Source organism: Pteropus medius, unplaced genomic scaffold, assembly GCF_902729225.1.
Source record: "Pteropus medius unplaced genomic scaffold, Ma_sr-lr_union100, whole genome shotgun sequence".
NCBI classification, from domain to species: Eukaryota; Metazoa; Chordata; class Mammalia; order Chiroptera; family Pteropodidae; genus Pteropus; species Pteropus medius.
The window spans coordinates 7263880-7284411 of NW_024349799.1; the positions used below are offsets into that span (position 1 = coordinate 7263880).

Sequence of the window (20532 nt, forward strand, 5' to 3'; positions counted from 1 at the left end):
AGGGAAGCTCCAAGACCACAGGGGTGGGGGAAATACCCCAAGGTAGGGGTAATGGTTGCTTTTGGCTTTTGTCTCCTCCTTGGACCCGTTGCCTGGTGACCCAGAGAGGAGAATCAGTCCAAACTGTGCTAATCAGGCCAGAAAACAGAAATTGGAATGTACCGGCTCCCTGGTCTGGCGTTCCAAACAACTCCAGAACTCTCCCTTCCCCCAAACTCCACCCGCATTTCCTGGAACAACGATCCCCCACCCACCAAACAGATCTTTATTTAATTTTATTTTGTGTCATGCTCTGTTGGTGCAAGGTGGTTTTTCTTCTCTTTCTACCCTCCCTCCTCCTCTCTTTCTATTTTTTTTTGTTGCCCCCACCCCCAGCCCAATCTCTAATATCATTTTCACCAATACACAGTGACACTATATGTTTGTAATTTTTTTTTGACCCTAATGACTCTGGTTTCCCCTCAGTATTAAAGTGGAACAAGACAGAGGTAAGTGGCAAATAAACGGTGGTTCCTATTTACCCTGCCAATTTCGGTTGATGGTGGAGAGGCTGACTTGAAATTAACTCTGTTGCTGTCGGCTGTGTAGAAATGTCCGCCCGGCACAGAGAGCCCCCGGCAATCTGCGACCCATTACAGCCCCTTTGGGTTATCCACCTGGGTTACACTCGAGCAGTGGGTGAGTGGGTGTGAAGAGCTGGTGGTATTTCTTTCATTTTTTTTTTTAAACAGGCCCCACCCACTTCTTGGTCTTGGCCTTTCATCTCCTTAGGCCAGTGGATCTACCATTGTGGGCCAGAATCAGCATCACCAGAGAACTTGATAGAAATTAAAATTCTCCAGTCCTCCTAGACCTACTGAATCAGAAACTCTGGGGGTAGGATCCAGCAATCTGTGTTTTTAGAAAACAACTTTATTGAGGTGTAATCCACATACCATAAAATTCACCCATTTTATGCATACTATTCAATGGTTTTTAGTAAATTTATTGAGTTGTGCGACAATCGCCACAGTCCAGTTAGGGAGCATTTCTATCATTCTAGTAAGATCCCTGGTGTTTGCAGTTAATCTTCTTCTTGCCCCCCAGCCCTAGGCAACCACTAATCTACTTTGTTTCTACAGATGTGCCTCTTCTGGATGGTCTTCTGAGTCTGGCTTCTTCTACTCAGCATGTTTCGTTTTAACAGCTTTATTGAGATATAATTTACATACCATATAATTCACCCCTTTAAAGTGTACGGTTCAAATGCTTTTAATATATTCACGGAGTTGTGCTACCGTTACTACAATTAATTTTAATTCATTTTTATTACCCCCGAAAGAAACCCTGTACTCCTTACCTGTCACCTACAAATTCCCTTATACCCCAACCACAGGCAATCACAAGTCTACCCTCTCTAACAGATTTGCCTATTTTGGACACTTCACATAAATGGAATCATGTAATATGTGGTCTTTGTGGCTGGCTTCTTTCATTATGCATATTTTCGAGGTTGTGGCATATATCAGTAGTTCAGTCCTTTTTATTGGTGAATAGTATTCCATTACATGGATATGCCACATTTTGCATATTCACCACTCAATGGACTTTTGGGTTGTTTTCACCTTTTGTCTATCAGAATAATGCTTTGACAATTCTGTACAGAATATTCTGTATGCGCAAAAATAAGAAATTAGTATTTTAGTCTGATCTTGCTAAATTTGAAAAGCACTGCTCTAGGCCTCATCCCCTGTCTCCCTTCTAGATCTTTTCTTTACTCTCCCATCTTCCCACATCAAGTCCTCTCCATCCAGTTCCTTCCTTTTTTCGTCCCTTGCACAAACATTAATGCAGTACTTCCTGTGTGCGTGCCACGTTCAGGGTAGGGTGGACGCTGGGCTAACAGGAGAACAAAGTACTGGTGCTTCTCACCCTCCTTCTTGTCTTTCTGAAGAGCAGCAGACTTCAGACTCCCTCCTGCACCCCAGCTCTGTCCATCCAGACAAACTGGTGGGAATCTGCCCTTTTCATAGCTTCCCAGATAAACCAAGCAGGCCTGCCGGCCCAGTGGCTGTGGAGTCTCACACACCCAGTTTAACTTACGTGTTGGAAAGTGATTGTGAACGTCTCCTTAATCTATGGCTGCCTCAGCTTTCTCAGCTGGGAAAGTGGAGGTGGTAATGCTGACTTTCAGGGAGGCCTGCAGCATCCCTGGATGGTGCAGGTTCCTTGAGGTGCCCCTAGGTTCCCACTCAGCACCCTGCCCCGCCCCCCCCCCCCGCCGCCGCCACTTCAGTGGCCTCCCATCCCGCCCCTTTCCCACTGAAGTAGTTTCCAACACCCAGTAGGGCACTCGGGGGACTTTAAATCCCTCCTGTTTTTACATCCTGCCTTGTCGCCTGCTCCTCATCTGGCCTGCCCTCCCTCCCTGGAACCCACTGCCACCTCCTCCGCTCTTCATTCGGAAGCTCATCTCCAAAACTGCCCTGTTCCTGGTCAGTGCCCCAGCGCACTCCTGGCTTCCCTTCTCAACCTTCCCAGGAGTGGGGCCAGGCATGGGGTGCCTTAGGCATGGGCCATGCTCAAAAATCTTTGCAAACGTAAGGTCTTTTGAAACCACTGGGGTGCAACCTGGCCCGGCCCAGGGTGTACAGTGCGCATTTCATCCCATCCTGGGGTAGGGTCTGAATACTCACACTCACCGGTGTCTCAGGAGCCCTGACACCCTCCCCGAATATAGGAATGTCCCATCCAGAGTCTCCGCTAGTGTGAAACCAACACTTGTGGTGCCAGCCCAGGACAACGTTCCTTGGGGTGCCCCTAGGTACCCACTCAGCCCCTGTCTAGGCGGTCCCCACCTCCCTGGAGTCTTGGCTCATGCCCCCCACCCCTTGGTCTCCTTCGCTCCCCCTCTCCTCTTCTTCCCCTCTCACCCCGCCCCCATGGGGGCTGGGAATCGCTCCTTTTCCTCCCCAGCACCCCCTTCCTCTTTTCCCTTCCTCTCCCGGCCACCGCGATAGTGCTCTGGTCCGCACCACCCGCGCAGCATTAAAGCTGCTCATTAGTGTGTTTGTTTTTATTGGAGGCACAATAACCATAATGGACGCTGGAGCGCTCTCTAATTACAGCTATGAATATTCATAGCGTGGGGGTGGCTTTCAGCAGGGGGACGCCCTGGGGAGACGCGCCTAGGATACTGGGTTCCGCCGACGCGCAGGTCCAGCAGTGCCCAGTGGTCCAGAAACCGGAACACTGGCTACAACCTTCCCTCTGGTGCTATTTCTTTCTTTCTCATCCTTTCCTTTCACCTTGACTGCTTGGCAAAGTATCTTAGTGGGTGATTTGGGATCTAAAGACAGGCCCAACCACACGGCAGCTCTTCCTACTTTCCAGCCCTCTACCTAGGTCTTCCCCACGGGCTGCCGGTGTCTGTCTGTCTGTCTCTCTAATCTTGATCTCTTTTCTTTGTCTCCTCACCCACTGCTCTCTGCCACATAAAGTTCTATTACATGAACTCCTGGCAGGGACAAGAAGGTAGGGCGCCATAAAGGGGAGCATGTGCCTTGTGAATTAAGAGATTTAGTCACTTGTGGAATGACTTTATTTTATAGCGACTTCCTCCCTGACTGAATGATGTTGCATGCATTGGTTGTATTTATAACTTAATAGCTTTTCTCAATTTTATTATACTTTTTATGATACTTGTGGTTTTATGGGACTTCATAATTTTTCTCAGATTCATTAAATTCAGCTCAGGGTGGAGCTAATGACAGGAGCAGGTAGCAGATTCCAAGATGGCAGGCCGGCGGGTAGGGTGCCACCCTCTGGCTCAGGCACGGGGCCTTTTCCTGACTAATGGTGGTGGTGGTGATGGGTCTCTGAGGTGATCTTGGCTTAGTGTTCTCATCTGAGGCCTGGGATTTCCAAAGAGAACCTGCCTGAGAGACTCCTGGCTACATCCCACCTTTGGTCATGTCTGACCTGGGCTTGTCCTGGGCCCTCTCTTATTCTTTCCAACACTAATTCCTAGATCAGAGACACTTCCAGTCCAGATGTCCAACCTCCTTATTGTACAGATGAGGAAACCGAGACTCAGAGAGGCCATTACAAAAGAAGGGACAGGCAGACTCATGTCTTCTCACTCCCAGTCCAGGCCTCTTTATTCTCCTCTCTGCTGGCTCCCAACAACAGCTTCATACTCTTTAGCTTTGCCCGCAATTTCCTTCCTGCCCCCAAGGATTATATCCTGTTAAGAGCTTCGGAGGGAGAGTATAATCATAATAGTTAACATTTATAGAGCACGTGCTTTGTGTCCTCTAATCTTCACAACAGCCCTGCTAGAGTAGCTACTAGTATTTACCTCCATTTTACAGGTGCAGCAACAGAGGCGCCATGAGATTAAACCATCTGCTCAGGGTTGCACAGTAAGTGGTGGTGCTGAGGTAAAGAGACTCAAGGCTCCTGTACTTTACAGTGACCAAAGTGATGCAATCAAAGCTAAGTGGATTATTTGCAAAACTTGCCGATGTTTTCTCTCTCCAGAAATTTTCTTTTTGGGGGAAGAGGAGATAGTTGGGTCAGAAGAGCAAGTAGTCTGGAGGATAAACCAATCAGAGCAGGGGCTCTTAATTTCAGAGCTGCAATCTTGGTTGAGAGAGAAGGTCGGAAGGCAGAAGAGGTGGGTCAGCTGAGGGTGGAGAAGATGGTGGGTGCCAGTGCCCTTCTCTCAGTGTCTCTGAAGGCCTTGGAACCCCTGGCATTCGGGAGGGTAGCAGCTACTGTTTGGTAGATGGCTGGCTTTACTTGTGTCCTTCCCCCTGCCCTGCTCAGAGTCTCCCAGGGGCCTGTCGTCCTCTTCTGTTTCTGAGGCTCCGATACATTTAAAAATGAAGAAATGCCAAACGGGGTTACGAAAGTGTCACCTGATTTACATTCCACAAATTAACACTTTAACTCACGAAAGACAATGCATATAATTGTGCTGTTCACAAAATCATTTCAAGACTGAGGAAATTAGGAAGGTCCGATGAGCTTCATGACATCAGGCTTTCTCATCTCCTGTTTCGTTCCCCGCTGTAGCTCCTGCATCTCTGGCAGTGCTTGGTGCACAATTGGAGCCCTAGGGTCTTTGCCGCTCCCCTGATGAGTGAATGGTACACTCTGGCGATGCGGCCAGTTGAGACTCCAGTTTAAAGCTGTAGAAGAAAGCCCTTCTTCTTTCAACCCCGTTGGAGTGTCCCTGTGGCTGTCAATACAACCCCATTAGGAGATCATGACAAAAGTGTAAATTGGAGCCTTTGGTGGCTGTGGGGCCAGCGTACTGTGGCCATCCTGCTCTCCTTCCTCCCAACTCTTGCCCCATATTGGTCTTTGTGCTCCCACACTGTTTTCCTTCCCAGTGCTTCTCAGGATATGCCTCCCTCTGGAAGTCTTCCTGGGTTGACCTTGCCAGCCCATAACCTCCTGACCCTGTTGCTCAAAGTTTCATCTCAATCAGAGGCTATTGGACCTTTGGGCTGTGGACCTGGTGGAGAAAGTAGCCCTGGACTTCTGATCCCCAGATGCGCCTACACTACCACGAACAGAGACTCTGTCCTGTTTATGTCTGTCCTTTTATTTTTTTCCCAAGAATATGGTGATGAGTAAAATTAAAATTCCTCGAAAAGTGTGCCTGGATTTATTGTAGCTTTGGGTCATTAGGCACTTTCTCAATTTACAGATGTTTAGAGGTAGAACCACTAGTATGCTTGTGAGTGCCTGTGGTCAGTGGGTGTTGAGTAACTTTTGAATGTTAACAAAGGTCTTTGGAATCTGAAGAGTTGGGCACCTGCTTCAGAGGATGTTATCTTGCTCTGTTCACAACGTGTCAGGATCACTACTCATGTAAGATGGTTATGGTGTAACGTGTATATGCTCAGAAAGAGTGTTCAGTTTCTCTGGTGAAACTGGCAGGAATAAGCTCTTTGAAGGCAGTGGTGGAAAGAGTGTAGAGCCTGAGAGCCTGGGTTCGAATCCTCGTTCTACCTGTTAACTAGTGGGTCATCTTGAGCCAAATCAGCCTCCCCAAGCCGGTTTCCTCACCTGTAAAATGGGTGGAATAAACCCCAGCTCCCTCAAGTGGCGGTGATGACCAGGAAAAGCTTTATAAATGATAAAGTGCCAAATCAGTTGTCAAAATGGTAACCATTACCCTTCAAATCCCTCACGTGCACACAGTGGGCACTCTACAAGTCTGTTGGATGAAACAGGAGGTTCAGAATGACCAGCCAAACAGAAAAGAAAATGGTCTTCCAGCTCCCACCTTAAAGCTTACCTGCCAGGGTGAGGGCTGTGCCCCAAGCTTACCCTGCTCGGTGCCTCCATTACAGACCTCGGGCACAGGGCCTTCAAGGTGCATTTGTAATTTTTATTGTTATATCTTTTAATTTTATTTTGCTCTCTCTGCTGTCTTGAGCAGGGGAGATAGGGAGCTGGTATTTATGGCTGCTCCCTCGACCCACCTCTTGGAATGTATGTATCAGTTAATTTAATCTCCCCTGGTTTTATTTAAACTGTTTTTCCTGATTCACTCTTCATTCTCCATCCACAACTCCCCTCCCCTCTCATTCCACCCTCTTTTCTGTGTCTGTTTCTGGGCTCTATCCCTTTCCTTCTCCTTCTCCCCCTTCCTCTTCTTCTCCTCCCCTCCTCTGCCTTTCTCCCCTCCTCCATCCTTCTCTTCCTCCTCCTGCCTTGCCTCTGGGTTCTGAGAGGATGAAGAGGCCTCTTACACTCAGGTTGCTACAGAATTTTCCTAGATATTCTCTCTCTCTCCCTCTCCCTCCGACCCACTCCTCTCTCTCTGCCCCAGTTGCCTGATTGACATTTACAAATTACCCAGCTGAAAGTGTTCAATCCCTGACCCGCCTGTTTCTGTTCAGCAATGAGTGAGATTTGCAAGCATTTTGTCATATAATTACTGCAAATCCCTTGAAAATTTCCACAACAAGGCCAGATGAATGGTAATTTGGGGGCCTCCAGCCCCTCGTCGCCTCGCCAGTCAAAGATGTCTGAGGCCAGAAATGCAAACCAGCCACCAAGTCCTTCAGATTTATTTATTTATTTGGGGGTAGGCGGGGCTCACTGGTCTTTTTGTTTATTTCCCCTGGAGATTTCTGGGAAAAACTTTACTGGCGCAGACACACACACACTTCTCACCTTCCTTCTTGTGGTACTCGTGCTGTAAAATATTTGAATTGGGAGATTTATTTGCTTTATACGGATATATTTGTGCTGATTTTATTGTATTGACTGGGTGCATTTTTTTTCTGCGTTCCACTACAGTTTTATTGTGTACCAGTCTCGGGCATACATCACCTGCATTGTTTTCTGCAAAAATTACACCCCGTTTCACTGTGTCTTGATCGGACTTACTACATTAGTACCTAAGTGGGGAGATTTGCTACAGCCGTAGATGCTCACCTGATGGGGCTGCCCTAGGCACTTTGGGCTGGAGGCATGGGTACTTGAGTTTCTGTAGCTGTCCTTGTGGCCCCTAGACCTAGGGAGAAGGATGGACAATGGAAGAGGTGATTGGAGTTGGCCATGGGATAAAGGTCAGTGGTCATGGGATTGAGGGTGGAAGGGGCCACAACTGAGCAGTAGGTCAAGAAATATATGGGGTCCCCAAAGAAGGGGACACTGTTGATTTGTCTGCTTCTTGCCAGCATTTGCTGGATTCATCCTGGGGCGCATTCATTGGCCTTTCACAGTCTCCCATGGGGACTAATGAGTATGATGGAGACCATGAATTACATGTTTACCACAGGCGGAGGGTTTGGTGTATATCTTATGGCGTAGTTCTCCCCGTTTACAGATGGAGAAATAGTAGCATGGAAAGACATTGTCACTCGCCCTGGGTCACATACTTAACAAGTGATGGGTAGAGATCGGAGCCCATGACTGCCTGACTCCAGGGACCCGTCATGAAAGCCCAGGGGGAAGGAGGCATGTACCGGGGGTGGTGAGGATCTTAGAAACCATCTAGTGCACCTTCCTGATGAGAGATGGGGAAACCGAGGTCTGGGGCAGTTAGCAACTTGCCCAAAGCCAAGCAGGCTGTCGATGATCAAGTGGAGGAGCTTTACTTTCCTTCTTCTCTTGGGACTATTTAGAGGGTCGGGGTCTGCCTGGCCTGCCTGGCCACTCCATGTGTAAGTTTCTGTGTGAGTGAGCGAGATGACTGTGTAGGGTGTATGTGCGTGCGTGTGAGTGAGGTGATTGTGGGGTGAGTGCGTGTGAGTGTGCATCTCTGCACGTCAGGCAGAGGGCAGTAGGAGCATGCCATGGCCTGATTTGGTGGGTGAGATGGATCACCTGAGGTAGGCCTGGGTCCCAGCTGTCCCTTAAGGTGGCTTCACCTTCTAGTTCTGCCTGGCGGTTCCTGAAGCAGTGTTTTATGGGTGGCTCATAGATAGATTTGGGTCTATCCCATTCTCAAGATTTCCACAGGCCCCTTCTGATTTGCACCCATGTGCCTGGGTGGTCAGGCAGTACACAGGAAATGCAAAGGGCTGCTTTCAACATCTCAGCCCTCCCCCTACCCTATACCACTTAAAAAAAAAAAAAAAACTCTGAAGATTATATAATTAAATTAAAAGAAAATATGTCTTCTAATAAACTGTATTTCCTCATGGCAAAGTCCCATTTTGAGGCAAGGTTGTAATATCATATCTAGAAATGTTTTCCTTTGGGTATTAGCTGTCTCTTCCAGTTAATTGTTTCTGCCATCATATCAGGCACTTGTAAGAGCAGCACCACCTCTAGGAGGGTCCTCTGGAAGGAAGCTGCTGAACGGCTACGGTTGGGACATGTTTGAGGGTAGGAGTCTGCCTAGGCCCAGCGGGATCAGCTGGCTGGTGGGGATCAGCCCGGGAGATGCTCTGGATACAGGGACCCCTGCACACGGAGTCAGGGAGGCCTCTGCAGGCAGTGTCTCACCCTTCTGCACATCTGTGTGCACACCTGTGTGCATAGATGTGCTCACACTCACAAACATCTAGGCAGACAAACCTGCACATTCAGACATCCACACAATTGTGTGAACAAATGCACGCAGGCTCTTTCTTGTACATGGTAGGCACTGCTTGAACACATGGGTATGCAAACTGTCAGATAGATAGATAGATGATAGATAGATAGATAGATAGATAGATGATAAATAGATGATAGGTAGATGATAGATAGATGATAGGTAGATGATAGATAGATAGATGGAGATATCCTGTAGCTACAGAATCAAGAGACCAGATTCCAGCCTTTTCCTCCCAACAATGACTCTGTGTGACCTAAGGCAACTCCTTTCCCTCTCTGGACCCAGTTCTCTCTCATTAGAGGATTTATTAGCCCCGGCTCTCTGTGAGTCTCCCTTTCTCTCCTCCTGGTTGTTTGTTTTTCTCTTACTCGGGGTTTCTCAGAAGGAGGGGTCTCTCCCCTTCCTGACCTTCAGCCCCTGCTCTGTCTCATGGCACCCAGGGTCCTCACGCTTCCTCTCACCACTTTCAGTCCCAGAGGCCTTTCCTCCCAATGCCAAGAGCCCCGTGGTGTCCAGAGGAGAGCCTCGTGCAGACCACAAGCATGGGAAAGCAGGCAGTGTGTGAACTGACCATGGCTCTTCCCTTTTCTCAACAGCTTCCAAGGCTATGACCAGACAAATCTGAAATTTGGGTTTGGCTGGGAAGCTTTAAGGGGTCTCCTTTCCCTGTGGATCTCTATACAGTGTACTGGCAAGGATGGCTCATCCCAGCCAACTAGGAGCAACAACGGTGCAGGATCGGCAAAGGCCAGAGGGGCGGCAGAAGGAAAGAAGCAGGAAGGAGGAGAAAGCAGGGCCAGCAGGGAATGTTGGGGATTCTCAATCCCAAGGTCATCTGTGCCTCCCTTAGGAAGAGGAGCTTGACTCAGTGTCCCCTGACAAAGCCAGGAATGGAAGTATAAAGTTTGGGGACAGGTATCTGTATTGGTGTCCTAGACAGATGTACATAGCATCTCCTTCTCCATTCCCCCTAAATTAACACCCTCAGTGGCGGGAAGAGAGGACAAGGGGAGAGCAGGATGGTAACCAGGGGCAACCCTTCTCTCCCTCCCTCATCCCGAGTTAATGCTATTGAAGAGCTCTCCAGGGCCAGCGAATCACCCACATAATTATCCCTGGAGGTAATGGGCTTGGAGAGGCAGGTGGGTGGGTAGGCTGGGGCTGGGGAGGGAGCTCAGGATGGGTTCATTGAGGCTGGGGGAGCAGACAGATCTCCCCTTTGGTGGGAAGTAGATAGGGACAGGATGTGGGTGCTAGGAGGGTATAGGTTTCAGCTGCCACCCCCACCCGCACCATGCCTGCTTCTACAGGATTTATTTTGAGGCCTCCAGTTTGTCTCATTGTCTAGTTTTGGAATTGTGTGTGTGTGTGTGTGTGTGCTTGTGATGAAGAGGAAGAGAGAGAGAGAAGAGAAGAGAGAGAGAGAGAGAGAAAGAGAAGGATTGATTCAAGGGTTTTCTAGTTTAGGGAAGGGTAGGGAGAAGAGATGTGAGCCAAAACTGGCTGCATACTTTTCAGGTTCTGCTCCTCCTCTTTAAACTGAGGTTCTTTCCTCGGAAGAAGGTGTATGGAGAGGTGGAGTGTGGGGTCAGACTCCTTCTCTTCCTGGATTAAGGAGGAAAACTATAAGGTAACGGTTTGCCTCCTCACCCCCAGGACACATTTCTATTTAGAGCTTAGAAGGAGTATGTGTATGTGTGTGTGAGAGAGACAGACAGATAGACAGACACAAAGAGAGTCAGAGAAGTGAGGGGTTAAGTTGAACGGGGCTTTCCTAGGAGGTGGGGAGAGGGTGATATTTGAGGATGGAGCTAATTCCTGGGCACAAGGTCCCAGATTACAAGATGAGATTGGGGAGCAGTGTCCAATGGCTGGTCTATGTCAGCGTCTGGATGCTTGTCTGTCTCCCGCCAACCCATCCCAGCTCCAGCACAAATTTGCATTTAAATAGAGATTTTTTTTTTTTTTAATGAGAAGGACCCAAGGGAGCCCCCAGACTATTAAGTTTTCTTCTGGGGGCTGTGCAGAGCCTTCTTCATTTGCCCCTCCACCCCAGCCTCCCACCCCTCCTCTCTCAACTATCATATTATTCAGTGGCCATATATTCTGAGGGCCAGATGAGGCCCTGGGTCTGACAATCTGAGGGCACTTGTGGGGACAATGGGCCTGCCGCTCCTGGGAAGATAGAGGGCACATAGTGCTCAACCCCCATACCTTCTTTCTCTTTGTCTGCAGAGGCCCAAGCACCTCACCCTCAATTCAAATCTCTCTGCTGGCCCTGGGGAGTAGAGGGGCCTGGACTAGGAGCCCTGCTGCTGGCTGCAGGCAGTAGTGGCAGAATCTATGTTATCATCATGTTGAGCAAGATAAATTAATTAGGAGGCAGGAGATCCAGTCGAGTTCTAGATCTGCCTGTCCCATGTTGTATAACTTTGGGCAAGTCACTCAAACTCTCTGAGCCTCAATTTACTCATCTGTGGAAGGGGATACTAATAGAATTCTCCTCGTGGGTGAGCATGAGATTAAATTAGATAATAGGGTAACTTGTTTAGCGCAGTGCCTGGCACATGGTCGGCCCTCACTTACCAAAATGAAAGGACTGGGTAGAGCGAGATTGCAAGGAAAGAGTCTGATGCTCTAGTAGAAGGAGCAGGATTAAAGATGTGAGGCCAGGGTTTCTTTTCCCGCAGTCCTAGCTATACGCTGTGAGGCATTCCTGTCTATGGTTTGAGCTTTCCTCATCTGTAACTTGGAGATTCTGAGTTAAAATCCACCTCAAAGGGTTCTTGTGAGCATCAAATGATACAGTCCTTGGCACCCAGTAAGTACTCAGTCAAGGTTAGTTCTCCTTCATTTGCCCTTCCACAGGGTAGGCAGGCCAGAAAGGTGTTCCAGGGATGTGGAGAAGGTCTGGGAGGACTGGGGCTGGAGAGGCCCTCAGGGATCTGAAGCTCAAGGGGAAAGGCTGTGGGTGGGCTCTAGGGCCCCAGTCTGGGGAGCTTGGGGTTTGAAAGCCCTTGATAAGAAAGAAGGCCAGCTCTGCCCTGTCCTCCATCCTCCCTGAGATGGCCTCTAGTGGGTGGTGACACGGCTTTGTGTGTGTCAGGGGGTCATGGAAGATGAGGGTGTCAGCGTACCTGTGGCTGATGGCTGAGGAGCTTGGAAGGGAAATTGAAGGAGAAAAGGTCAGCTTAGCTCCCATCACTAGTCGTGGAAGAAGGAAATGAGACATGACAGGTCCCTGGCCACCTGGGATGGACTGAGAGGGAGAAGGGTGGGCATGGGAGGTGTGTGGAAGTGGAAGTGTATGTGTATATGTGTGTGCGCGTGTGCGTGTGTGTGAGAGAGAGAGAGGGAGGGAGAGAGAGAGAGACAGAGAGAGAGATTCACCTGTTAATCCCCATTCACCCCTCACCCCCAACCCCGGGTGGGATGCTAGCAGGCCCAGATCAATCCTGGCGTCACAACTAGGAGAGTGACAGTGACAAGTTCTTTGATTAGAAAAGCCTCTGTGGTTTGACTGACCCCCCCCCTTCTCTCCCTCCTTCTCTCTCTCTCTCTTCTCCTTTCCTACCATCTTTTCTCTTCTTTCTCCTTTGTCTCAATTTCTGCTTCTCTTTCTCTTTTTTTTTTTTTTAATTTTAAGGAAATAATGTGTCATAGACATAGGTGAAGAGACCCTCCTTCAGGGCATAGCTAACTCGTAAGGTGCCCCTGTGAGAAACAGGAAAGGCGACCCTTCTGGGAGGACCCGGCCCTCTGGGTCCTGGTTGAGGGCCCTTTCTGTGAACAGTAAAGGGCATCCTTCCTCCTGGTGGACACAGCCTCATACCAGGGCATGGCTTGGCCAGCAGAGTGAGGGCTAGACTTTAGGTCTCACTTGCCTTCCTGTGCAGTGAGCAGCCTGCACACCCGTATTGGGCAGTCCTCCACCTCGGCCCCTCCCACCTAGGGGCCACTTCTATCCTGATGCAGTGGTGCATCCTTCACATCCATGTTTTTTAAATTTCTTCTCTTTTCGTACCTCCTTCAATTCCTTTCTCTTCTTTCTCTCCTTCTCTTCCTAGAACAAATCTTAGACACAAGTTTTTTTTTTGCATGTCTGTGTGTGTCTTTTTGTAGCAAGTCTAGTATGTGTACATTATTGTCTCTTCATGAAATCTGTGCCTTTGTGTCTTTCTTTTAGGGCATGGCACATAATAGGTGCTTAAAATTGTACGCTTATGTGTGTTCATGTGTGTCTCTCCATATATCTCAGCTCTCGGGAATGCCCCAGCCATTCCCTCACCTGAATTTAGTAGCGACAGGGAATTAGAAGGGGAACTCACAAGGCTGAGGCCTTGTATCTTCTATTCTTCTCTTAGCTTCTTCCCTATGATACCTGATCTTCCATAGAGCACCTGACAAGGGCAAACTGAGGGCCAGCCTTGCCCTGGCTGCAGGGGCCTCCAGTGGGCCTCCCCTCTACTTTCCCTCCCCAGGCCTCCTAAGGCCTCCGAGACCAGGGCTGGCAGGACAGGGATGGGGGAGGGGCTAGACAGGAGGAGGTGAGGGAGCCTGAGGAAGCTGGGCAGGGGCTGGCGGCCCCTGGGACCCCTTTCCACAAGGACAGAGGCGGCACCAGCTGCTCCACAGAAGAAATATTCCCCAAAGTCAGAGTGGTCGTCTTGTATTTTAAGTGGCCCTTATTTATCACCGTCCTCCTGGGCTCCCTTTCGTGGCAAATGATGATAAAAGACAGCAGTGAGGGGGGCGCGGGGGCTGTTCCCGGCTGGCCCTGCAGCTCTCGGAGGTGGCAGCACCAGGGGAGGCGCGGACATGCAGCAACACATGGGCAAAGTGACACACGCAGACAGACACACCAACACACACACGAGCAGAATGATGCGTACATACGGATACGGACACACGGTACCAGACATGCCAACAGCCTGACACACACAAACACACACACAGTGACATGTACACAACAACAACATGCTTACAAATGCTGAACAAGACATATATGCCCAGTGACACCCACGGCTGTGACATACCCATAGTCTGACATATGCACAGGGACACACTCACATGCACATACATACACCAACATGTGTACAGTGATAGACACAGAAACATGCCAGCACTTACTCATGTGGCACACATGTGCACTCAGCAAAACAAGTCTGCATTCACATGCTCACTTCGGGTACTCACCCACTCCTCATGCCTATCGTGTGTGTATAACCTTGACCTTCAGTGTGTCTCTACGTGTATCTACCTTAGACAGTCTCTGAATGGGTGCCCTTAGATTAAGCCACTTTGTCTGCATGGCAGCCTACACTTGTGTGTGTATTCTTCTCCATATACATGTGTTCACACACATGGTTATGCAAATACACTCATAGTCCTCTTGAAAAAAACGAACATTAACCCTTACCTCACACCATACACAGAAGTTAACTCGAAATGGATCATAGACCTAAATGTAAGATGTGAAAACAGTACAACTTCCAGAAGAATACATAAGACCTTTGTGACCTTGGGGTAGGCAGAGATTCCTTAGGTAGAACACACTTGTAGCCTGGAGTTTCATAGGTTTTGAAGTTAGAACAGCTGTCTGTTCCTCTTTCATTACATAACTGGCTGTGTTTACCTTGGGCAAGTTACTTGCTTTCTCTGGGTCAGATGCCTTTTGTACACTACCTACCTTTCTGGATGTAAAGTCCAGAGAGCTACTGCATGCGAAATGCCGTTTAAAAGCAGTGATGCACCATATAAAGATCAGCTAAATAGAAAAAGTCAGTTTTGTGTATTGTAATGATTCCCGCACTAGGCATACCCTCTAAGCAGCAGTCCATAAGCCAAACACCTTCCTGCCTTCTCACTCAGGGGAGCTGGGGGAGGGGGAGCGTGTTGACTTTCCCCCCACTCAGGGTAGCTATCCCCCACACCAATCCCACAACTTTTTCCACATTAGCTGCCCAGTTGCCAATCAACCTCCCTCCCTAGCCTCAGCCCATTAGTATAGCTCCCTGGGGGAATCTATTTTTTAAAGGTTATTAGCAGATTATTGGTTCTTTATCAACCTCAGGCCTCAATCTCCAATCTCCCAATGAAGCCATTGTCGCCTAATAAGATGTACTTGATAATCTTGGCATGAAGGTAGCAGAGGGCCCGGTGGGGGTGGGGGCAGCTGGAAAGAGGGAAGGGTTAACAGCACCGCCGCAGCCCCCACCCCCTCGGTCCTCGAATAGCTGAACTACTGTATGTTGTAGTTTTCAACTGCAAATCATCTTTAATAGCAGACATCACGGGATGGCTCATTACATTAAGCTATTTTTCATGCTATCTCCTGTAATATCCTCTAATCCAATGCGTTTCAAATCACCTCGGGCTAAAATAAGAGACATAGCGATGTAATAGCCTAGTGTATTAGTGGGTTAATTGCCCTGTTGTACTCTTTCTAGTAGCTATCTCTAGAATGACTTCTATATTAATTGTAAATTGCTTAATACGTTTAACTCCTTGCCACCGCCCTATCCCCTAACGAAGGAGGCCACTACCCAGTAGCTTGATGGGAGTGTGTGTGTGTGTGTGTATGTGTGCGTGCGTGTGCATGTGTGTGTATTTTGTGGGTGCTCCTTTGCAATTCTGGTTCCCCTCTGTCTTCTCAGCCTGAGCTGGCAGGTAGACTTTGAACATCTCAGACTAATGAGGGGAGAGGAATGAGACAGCATTTATTGAACACCTGCTATATGCCAGGTCCTTTTCACCAAATGCTATTTCCTTGGAGCTTCACGAAACCCAGAATAGTGGCAGTATTCTCCCCAGAGGTCATGTGATTTGTTCAAGGTCATGAGCTAATGCACGATGAAGCTGGATTTGTACCTGAAGGCCTCTAGAACCATAATGCCTGAGAGTGGGGGTATGACCCTGGGGCTTTGAACACTAGATCAGCTGTGGTTCGTAGGGTTCTGGGGTGTTTCTGGTCTGGAGGAGAGAGACACGGCTCTTGATCTGGGAGAGCCCTCAGTCTGATGGGGAAGACAGAAGCCTCTATTCTAGGGAGCCCCCAGTCTGATGGGGTGACAGATCCTTTGCCGAGGGGGAGCTCCCAGGCAAGTGGGAGATGCAGCCCTCGCTCTGAGGAGCACCCAATCTGATGGGAGGAATATTACGCTCTGTCCTGGAGGAACCCTCAGTCAGATGGGGGAGACATCAATTCCACCGACCCACACAGAAGCAACAGAAGTAAGGTGCAAATGAACAAGATGTGAGGCAGAGCAAATAGACACTGTGTGCTCGGAGGATGAGGGCAGAACTGTGAATAGACACTGTGTGCTCGGAGGATGAGGGCAGAACTCAGACCCCTGGCATGTCCAGTGCCTCAGGGCCAGATTGGGGCGGGCCCAAGCCGTGTGTGTGTGTGTGTGTGTGTGTGTGTGTGTGTGTGTGTGTGGTGTCACTGGTTTCCTCTCCCTTCCTAGGCTGATGTTCTCTTCATTGCCCTTGGCCAACCCCCTCCCACAACTGGCAGGTGGGGGCACCTCAGGCCAGGGTGGGATTGAGACCGCTCCAGCCTCACGGTTCTGGTTCTCAGCGACAGCCCCCACTTTGCTCCTCCTTTTCTAAAGACGCCCCCAGTGCTCTATGTGACCACGACCTGGGGTCTCTCCTGTACCCCCCTTCTCTTTTCCTTCTCCTCTGGATGATGACACGTGGAGAACCCTGAAGAAGAGAGAAGAAACCAGGGAGGGAAAAGGCGGTGAAAGAAGGGAGCAGGGCTAACGAAACCTTGTCAAAACTGAGTCACGGCGATGAGTTAAATGTTTACCTTCCAAAGATTCACACTTTTAACATGCACAAGCTCCATGCATTAGGAGTGATATTCACAATGTAGTTACTGGATTAAAAATCATTCAGGTACAGCGAACACCAGTTGGGCCAGGGCCCCAAGTTTAAAATTGTAGTGGCCTAAGGGTGGACTCTTCATTCAAGCCCATTGTCCTGACTACCTCATCCTGGGATAGAAAACTAAACTTAGGGCTCTTGGTGAGTTTGGGCTGGGACCCTGTGGCCTCCTGGTCCCTGAGATAGGTCCTTGAGACGAATAATAATAATAATAATGGTGGTAGTAGTAATAGTAGTAGTAGTAGTAATAAATAATAATAATAATAATAATAATAATAATAAAAGGAAAAAAAGAAGGAAAAGGGACAGGAAAGGGAAGGGAGGAAGGAGGAAGGCGGAGGGGGCGCAGCGGAGGCGGCTGTCCCCTTCCTGGGGTCTTCAGGGTAGTGGGGGGCTCTGCGGCGAGGCGGCTTTGTTGGCGGCCGGCTGGGGAGCAACCTTGAGCGCGGGCGCGGAGACAGTGATTTAGGTGCTGGCATTGGAGCGTGAAGGTAAATGGCCACATTTCACCGTCAGAAGGTGAGCCGGAGGAGCCCGCCCCTTCCCTTCCCCCAAGGCCCCGGAAGCGGTGCGGGTTGGGGGCTGTCGCCGACACCTCCCTAGACCCCCGGCCCAAACCCGGAGTCCCTGCGGCTGGGAGGCGGCACCCCTCGGTCCGCGTGAGAGGAGGGTGTCCTAGCCGCCCAGTCCCTCCTTTCCGGATGAGGTCGTCTTTGGGGAAGCTAAGCGCCTGGGACGGCCCAGGATAGATCCCTTACCCTGAAGGGAAGTTGAGAAGGGAAGGTCTAAAGCCTCAGGCACTTGGGCGACTGTCTGCTTCTGGCAGGAGGGGAGTGGGTGGGAGGCACCTCCTGGGTGCCAGTCGATGTGCAGGGAGTTCACACACCCCATCTCCTTAACTCTGCACAGGGCTGCGGACGCAGTGCCCGCCTTGTGCCCACAGTACAGATATGGAGACTAAGTGACCTGCTGGAGGCTGCGGGGCTGGGAAGCGGTGAGGAGGCTGGTTCTGTGCTGTCCTGGTTCTGAGTCAAACACTTGTGAGTGGAATGTTGAGATGAGTAATATGATCATTTTGTTATTTTGCCCAGACAGAGAGGCAAAAACACAGCCAGGCTGGGACATATGTACATTGCTTGAACAGGGTCATAACATGGCGGGATTGCCCCCAGCCTATCACTTTCTAGGCTTGGGCAGGACTTTAGGGAGTAGGGAGGAGGTGGGAGAAGAGTAAGCGCAGGGAATGAGGTCCTGGCCAGGGAAGCCTCCAGCCCTGCGCGCCTACACAGCGGCCTCCAGTGGGTGGAAGGGAAACAGCCCCTCCGCTCCAGTTGGGGCAGGTTTGTTGTTTTTATTCATAATAGCTGCCTTTTATTGGGCACCTACTATGTGTTAAGTATACTTTTAACATGCCAGCATCGTGAAGTAGGTATTGTTATCTCCAATTAAGAAATGAGAACACCGAGGCTAGGCCTCGGATCCAAGACTCTGCTCCTGAGAGGTGGCGGAGCTGGGGGATTGGATCTGAGTTCCATTGACCTTAAAGAGATTCTTCTCCGCTGCAGCCAATTAAGCCGACCGTGCTCTTTTCCCCATAGGGGCCCGGTGTGCAATGGCCGCAAACAGCAGCATCCATGGTAGTGTATGCAGCCTATTGTTTGTGTGGGTTGTTCTAAGGGACCTTGGAGACAGTTCTTTTCCGGTGGATACTCATGTCTGACCTCGTGCTATTTCCAATCTAGACTCCAGACGAGTATGCGGGGTGCCTTTGGAAAGCCCCAGGGCACAGTGACCAGAGTCCACATTGGCCAGGTAATCATGTCTGTTCACACCAAGCTGCAGAACGAGGAGCATGTGATTGAAGCTCTATGCAGGGCCAAGTTCAAGTTCCCTGGCCGTCAAAAGATCCACATTTCCAAGAAGTGGGGCATTACTAAGTTTAATGCAGATGAGTTTGAAGACATGGTAGTTGAAAAGAGGCTCATTCCACATGGCTGTGGGGTCAAATATATCCCTAATTGTGGCCCCCTGAACAAATGATGGATCCTGCACTCATGAGTCTTGGTGCTGCCCTTCCCCCACTCTTCCATTAATAAATCCCCGTTTCTGTCAAAAAAAAAAAAAAAAAGAGAGAGAGATTCTTCTCTCCTGGAAGCAACCTAAGTGCCCACTGATAGATGACTGGATAAAGAAGATGTGGTACATATATACGATGGAATGTTACTCGGCCATAAAAAGAATGAGATCTTACCATTTGCAACAATATGGATGGATCTGGAAGGTATTTTGCTGAGTGAAATAAGTGAGACAGAGAAAGACATATACCATGTGATCTCACTTATATGTGGACTATAAAGAACAAAATAAACAAACAAAACAGAAACAGACTCATAGATACAGAGAACAAACTGATGGTTGCCAGATGGGAGGGGGAGTTGGGGACTGGGTGAAAAAGGGGAAGGGATTAAGAAGTGCACATTGGTAGTTACGCAATAGTCACAGAGATGTAAAGTACAGCATAGGGAATATAGTCAGGAATGCTGTAATAACTATGTATAGTGCAGGTGGGTACTACACTAATTGAGGGGATCGCTTTGTAAATTATATAAATGTTTAACCTCTGTGCTTTATGCCTGAAACTAATAGATAATAATACTGAATGTCAACTGTAATTGGGGAAAAAAAAGAAAAAAAAAAGATTATTTTCCCTGTGGCCCACTGCCTCCCTTCAGCACTGTCTGTGTCCTGGGAGTGGGGAGCGACTGCTGAGTCCTAGGGGAGCCCACCCAGAGCCCTCTGCGGAAGGAGGCTGGCACTTACTTCCTTCGTGTGGTTTTCCCTGGGCCATTTCTCCTAAGGAATCTGGTGGGATTTTGGGTCAGGGCAGAGGGTAGTTGGGTAAGGTAAGTGGAGATCTGAGTTCTCAGTTGCTCTGGGGGCTCCTGGCTGAGAGTTGCTTTTAACCCTGGGCAGACAAAAGAGGGTCACTCTGTGGGCCTTGACCGGAGAGTCTGTGGGTTCTAAGGGTCTCAGAGGAAGTTGCCCCAGATGGGGCCTAGGGTGGGAGAGCAATCACCTCCCATGATCTGATGCACTCCCAGAGGGGCTGAAGACACCAAGTAGAGACATTATGTGGCGGTGGGAGGCAGGTGTAGACATCATCCCAGGGAGTCCATCCTCCCTAGGACAGGGCCCTGGTGGGAGCCAAACCAGCCACAGGACCCAGCTGCACAGCCGGCTGAGGTTGTGGGGAACTGAGGCCCAATATCAGAAAACTTTGGTTTCTCAGACCCTAATTACTATGACAACTTCTAATACTTGCCATTTATTGAATACCCACTATGTGCTCCAAACTGTGCTGTCTTCTCTTAATCCTGACAGCTACCATGTACAGTGGGAACTATTATAAACCTCATTTGACAAAAGAGTGAACAGAGGCACAGGGTTCCCTGAGCTGAGAATCAATCAGGTCGACTTTCTACTCCCATGGGGCTGGGGCAGGAGGGTACAGAATGTAGGGAGGGGGCTCCAAACCCTTTTAATCTCAGCATAGGGCCTGGCTCCTGGAAACCCTCAGCATACACATT

At 49.3% G+C, this 20532-nt stretch overlaps 1 long non-coding RNA gene and 1 other non-coding gene across 2 annotated transcripts; both read left to right on the forward strand.

Annotated features, from left to right (window-relative positions):
- Nucleotides 1–17274: 17274 nt before the first annotated feature.
- Nucleotides 17275–19047, forward strand: LOC120621155 (uncharacterized). The gene is made up of 3 exons (XR_005658090.1): nucleotides 17275–17464; nucleotides 17855–17985; nucleotides 18688–19047. It is a non-coding gene; the product is annotated as an uncharacterized LOC120621155 (long non-coding RNA).
- Nucleotides 18505–18639, forward strand: LOC120621369 (small nucleolar RNA SNORA70). The gene has a single exon (XR_005658135.1). It is a non-coding gene; the product is annotated as a small nucleolar RNA SNORA70 (small nucleolar RNA).
- Nucleotides 19048–20532: the final 1485 nt, after the last annotated feature.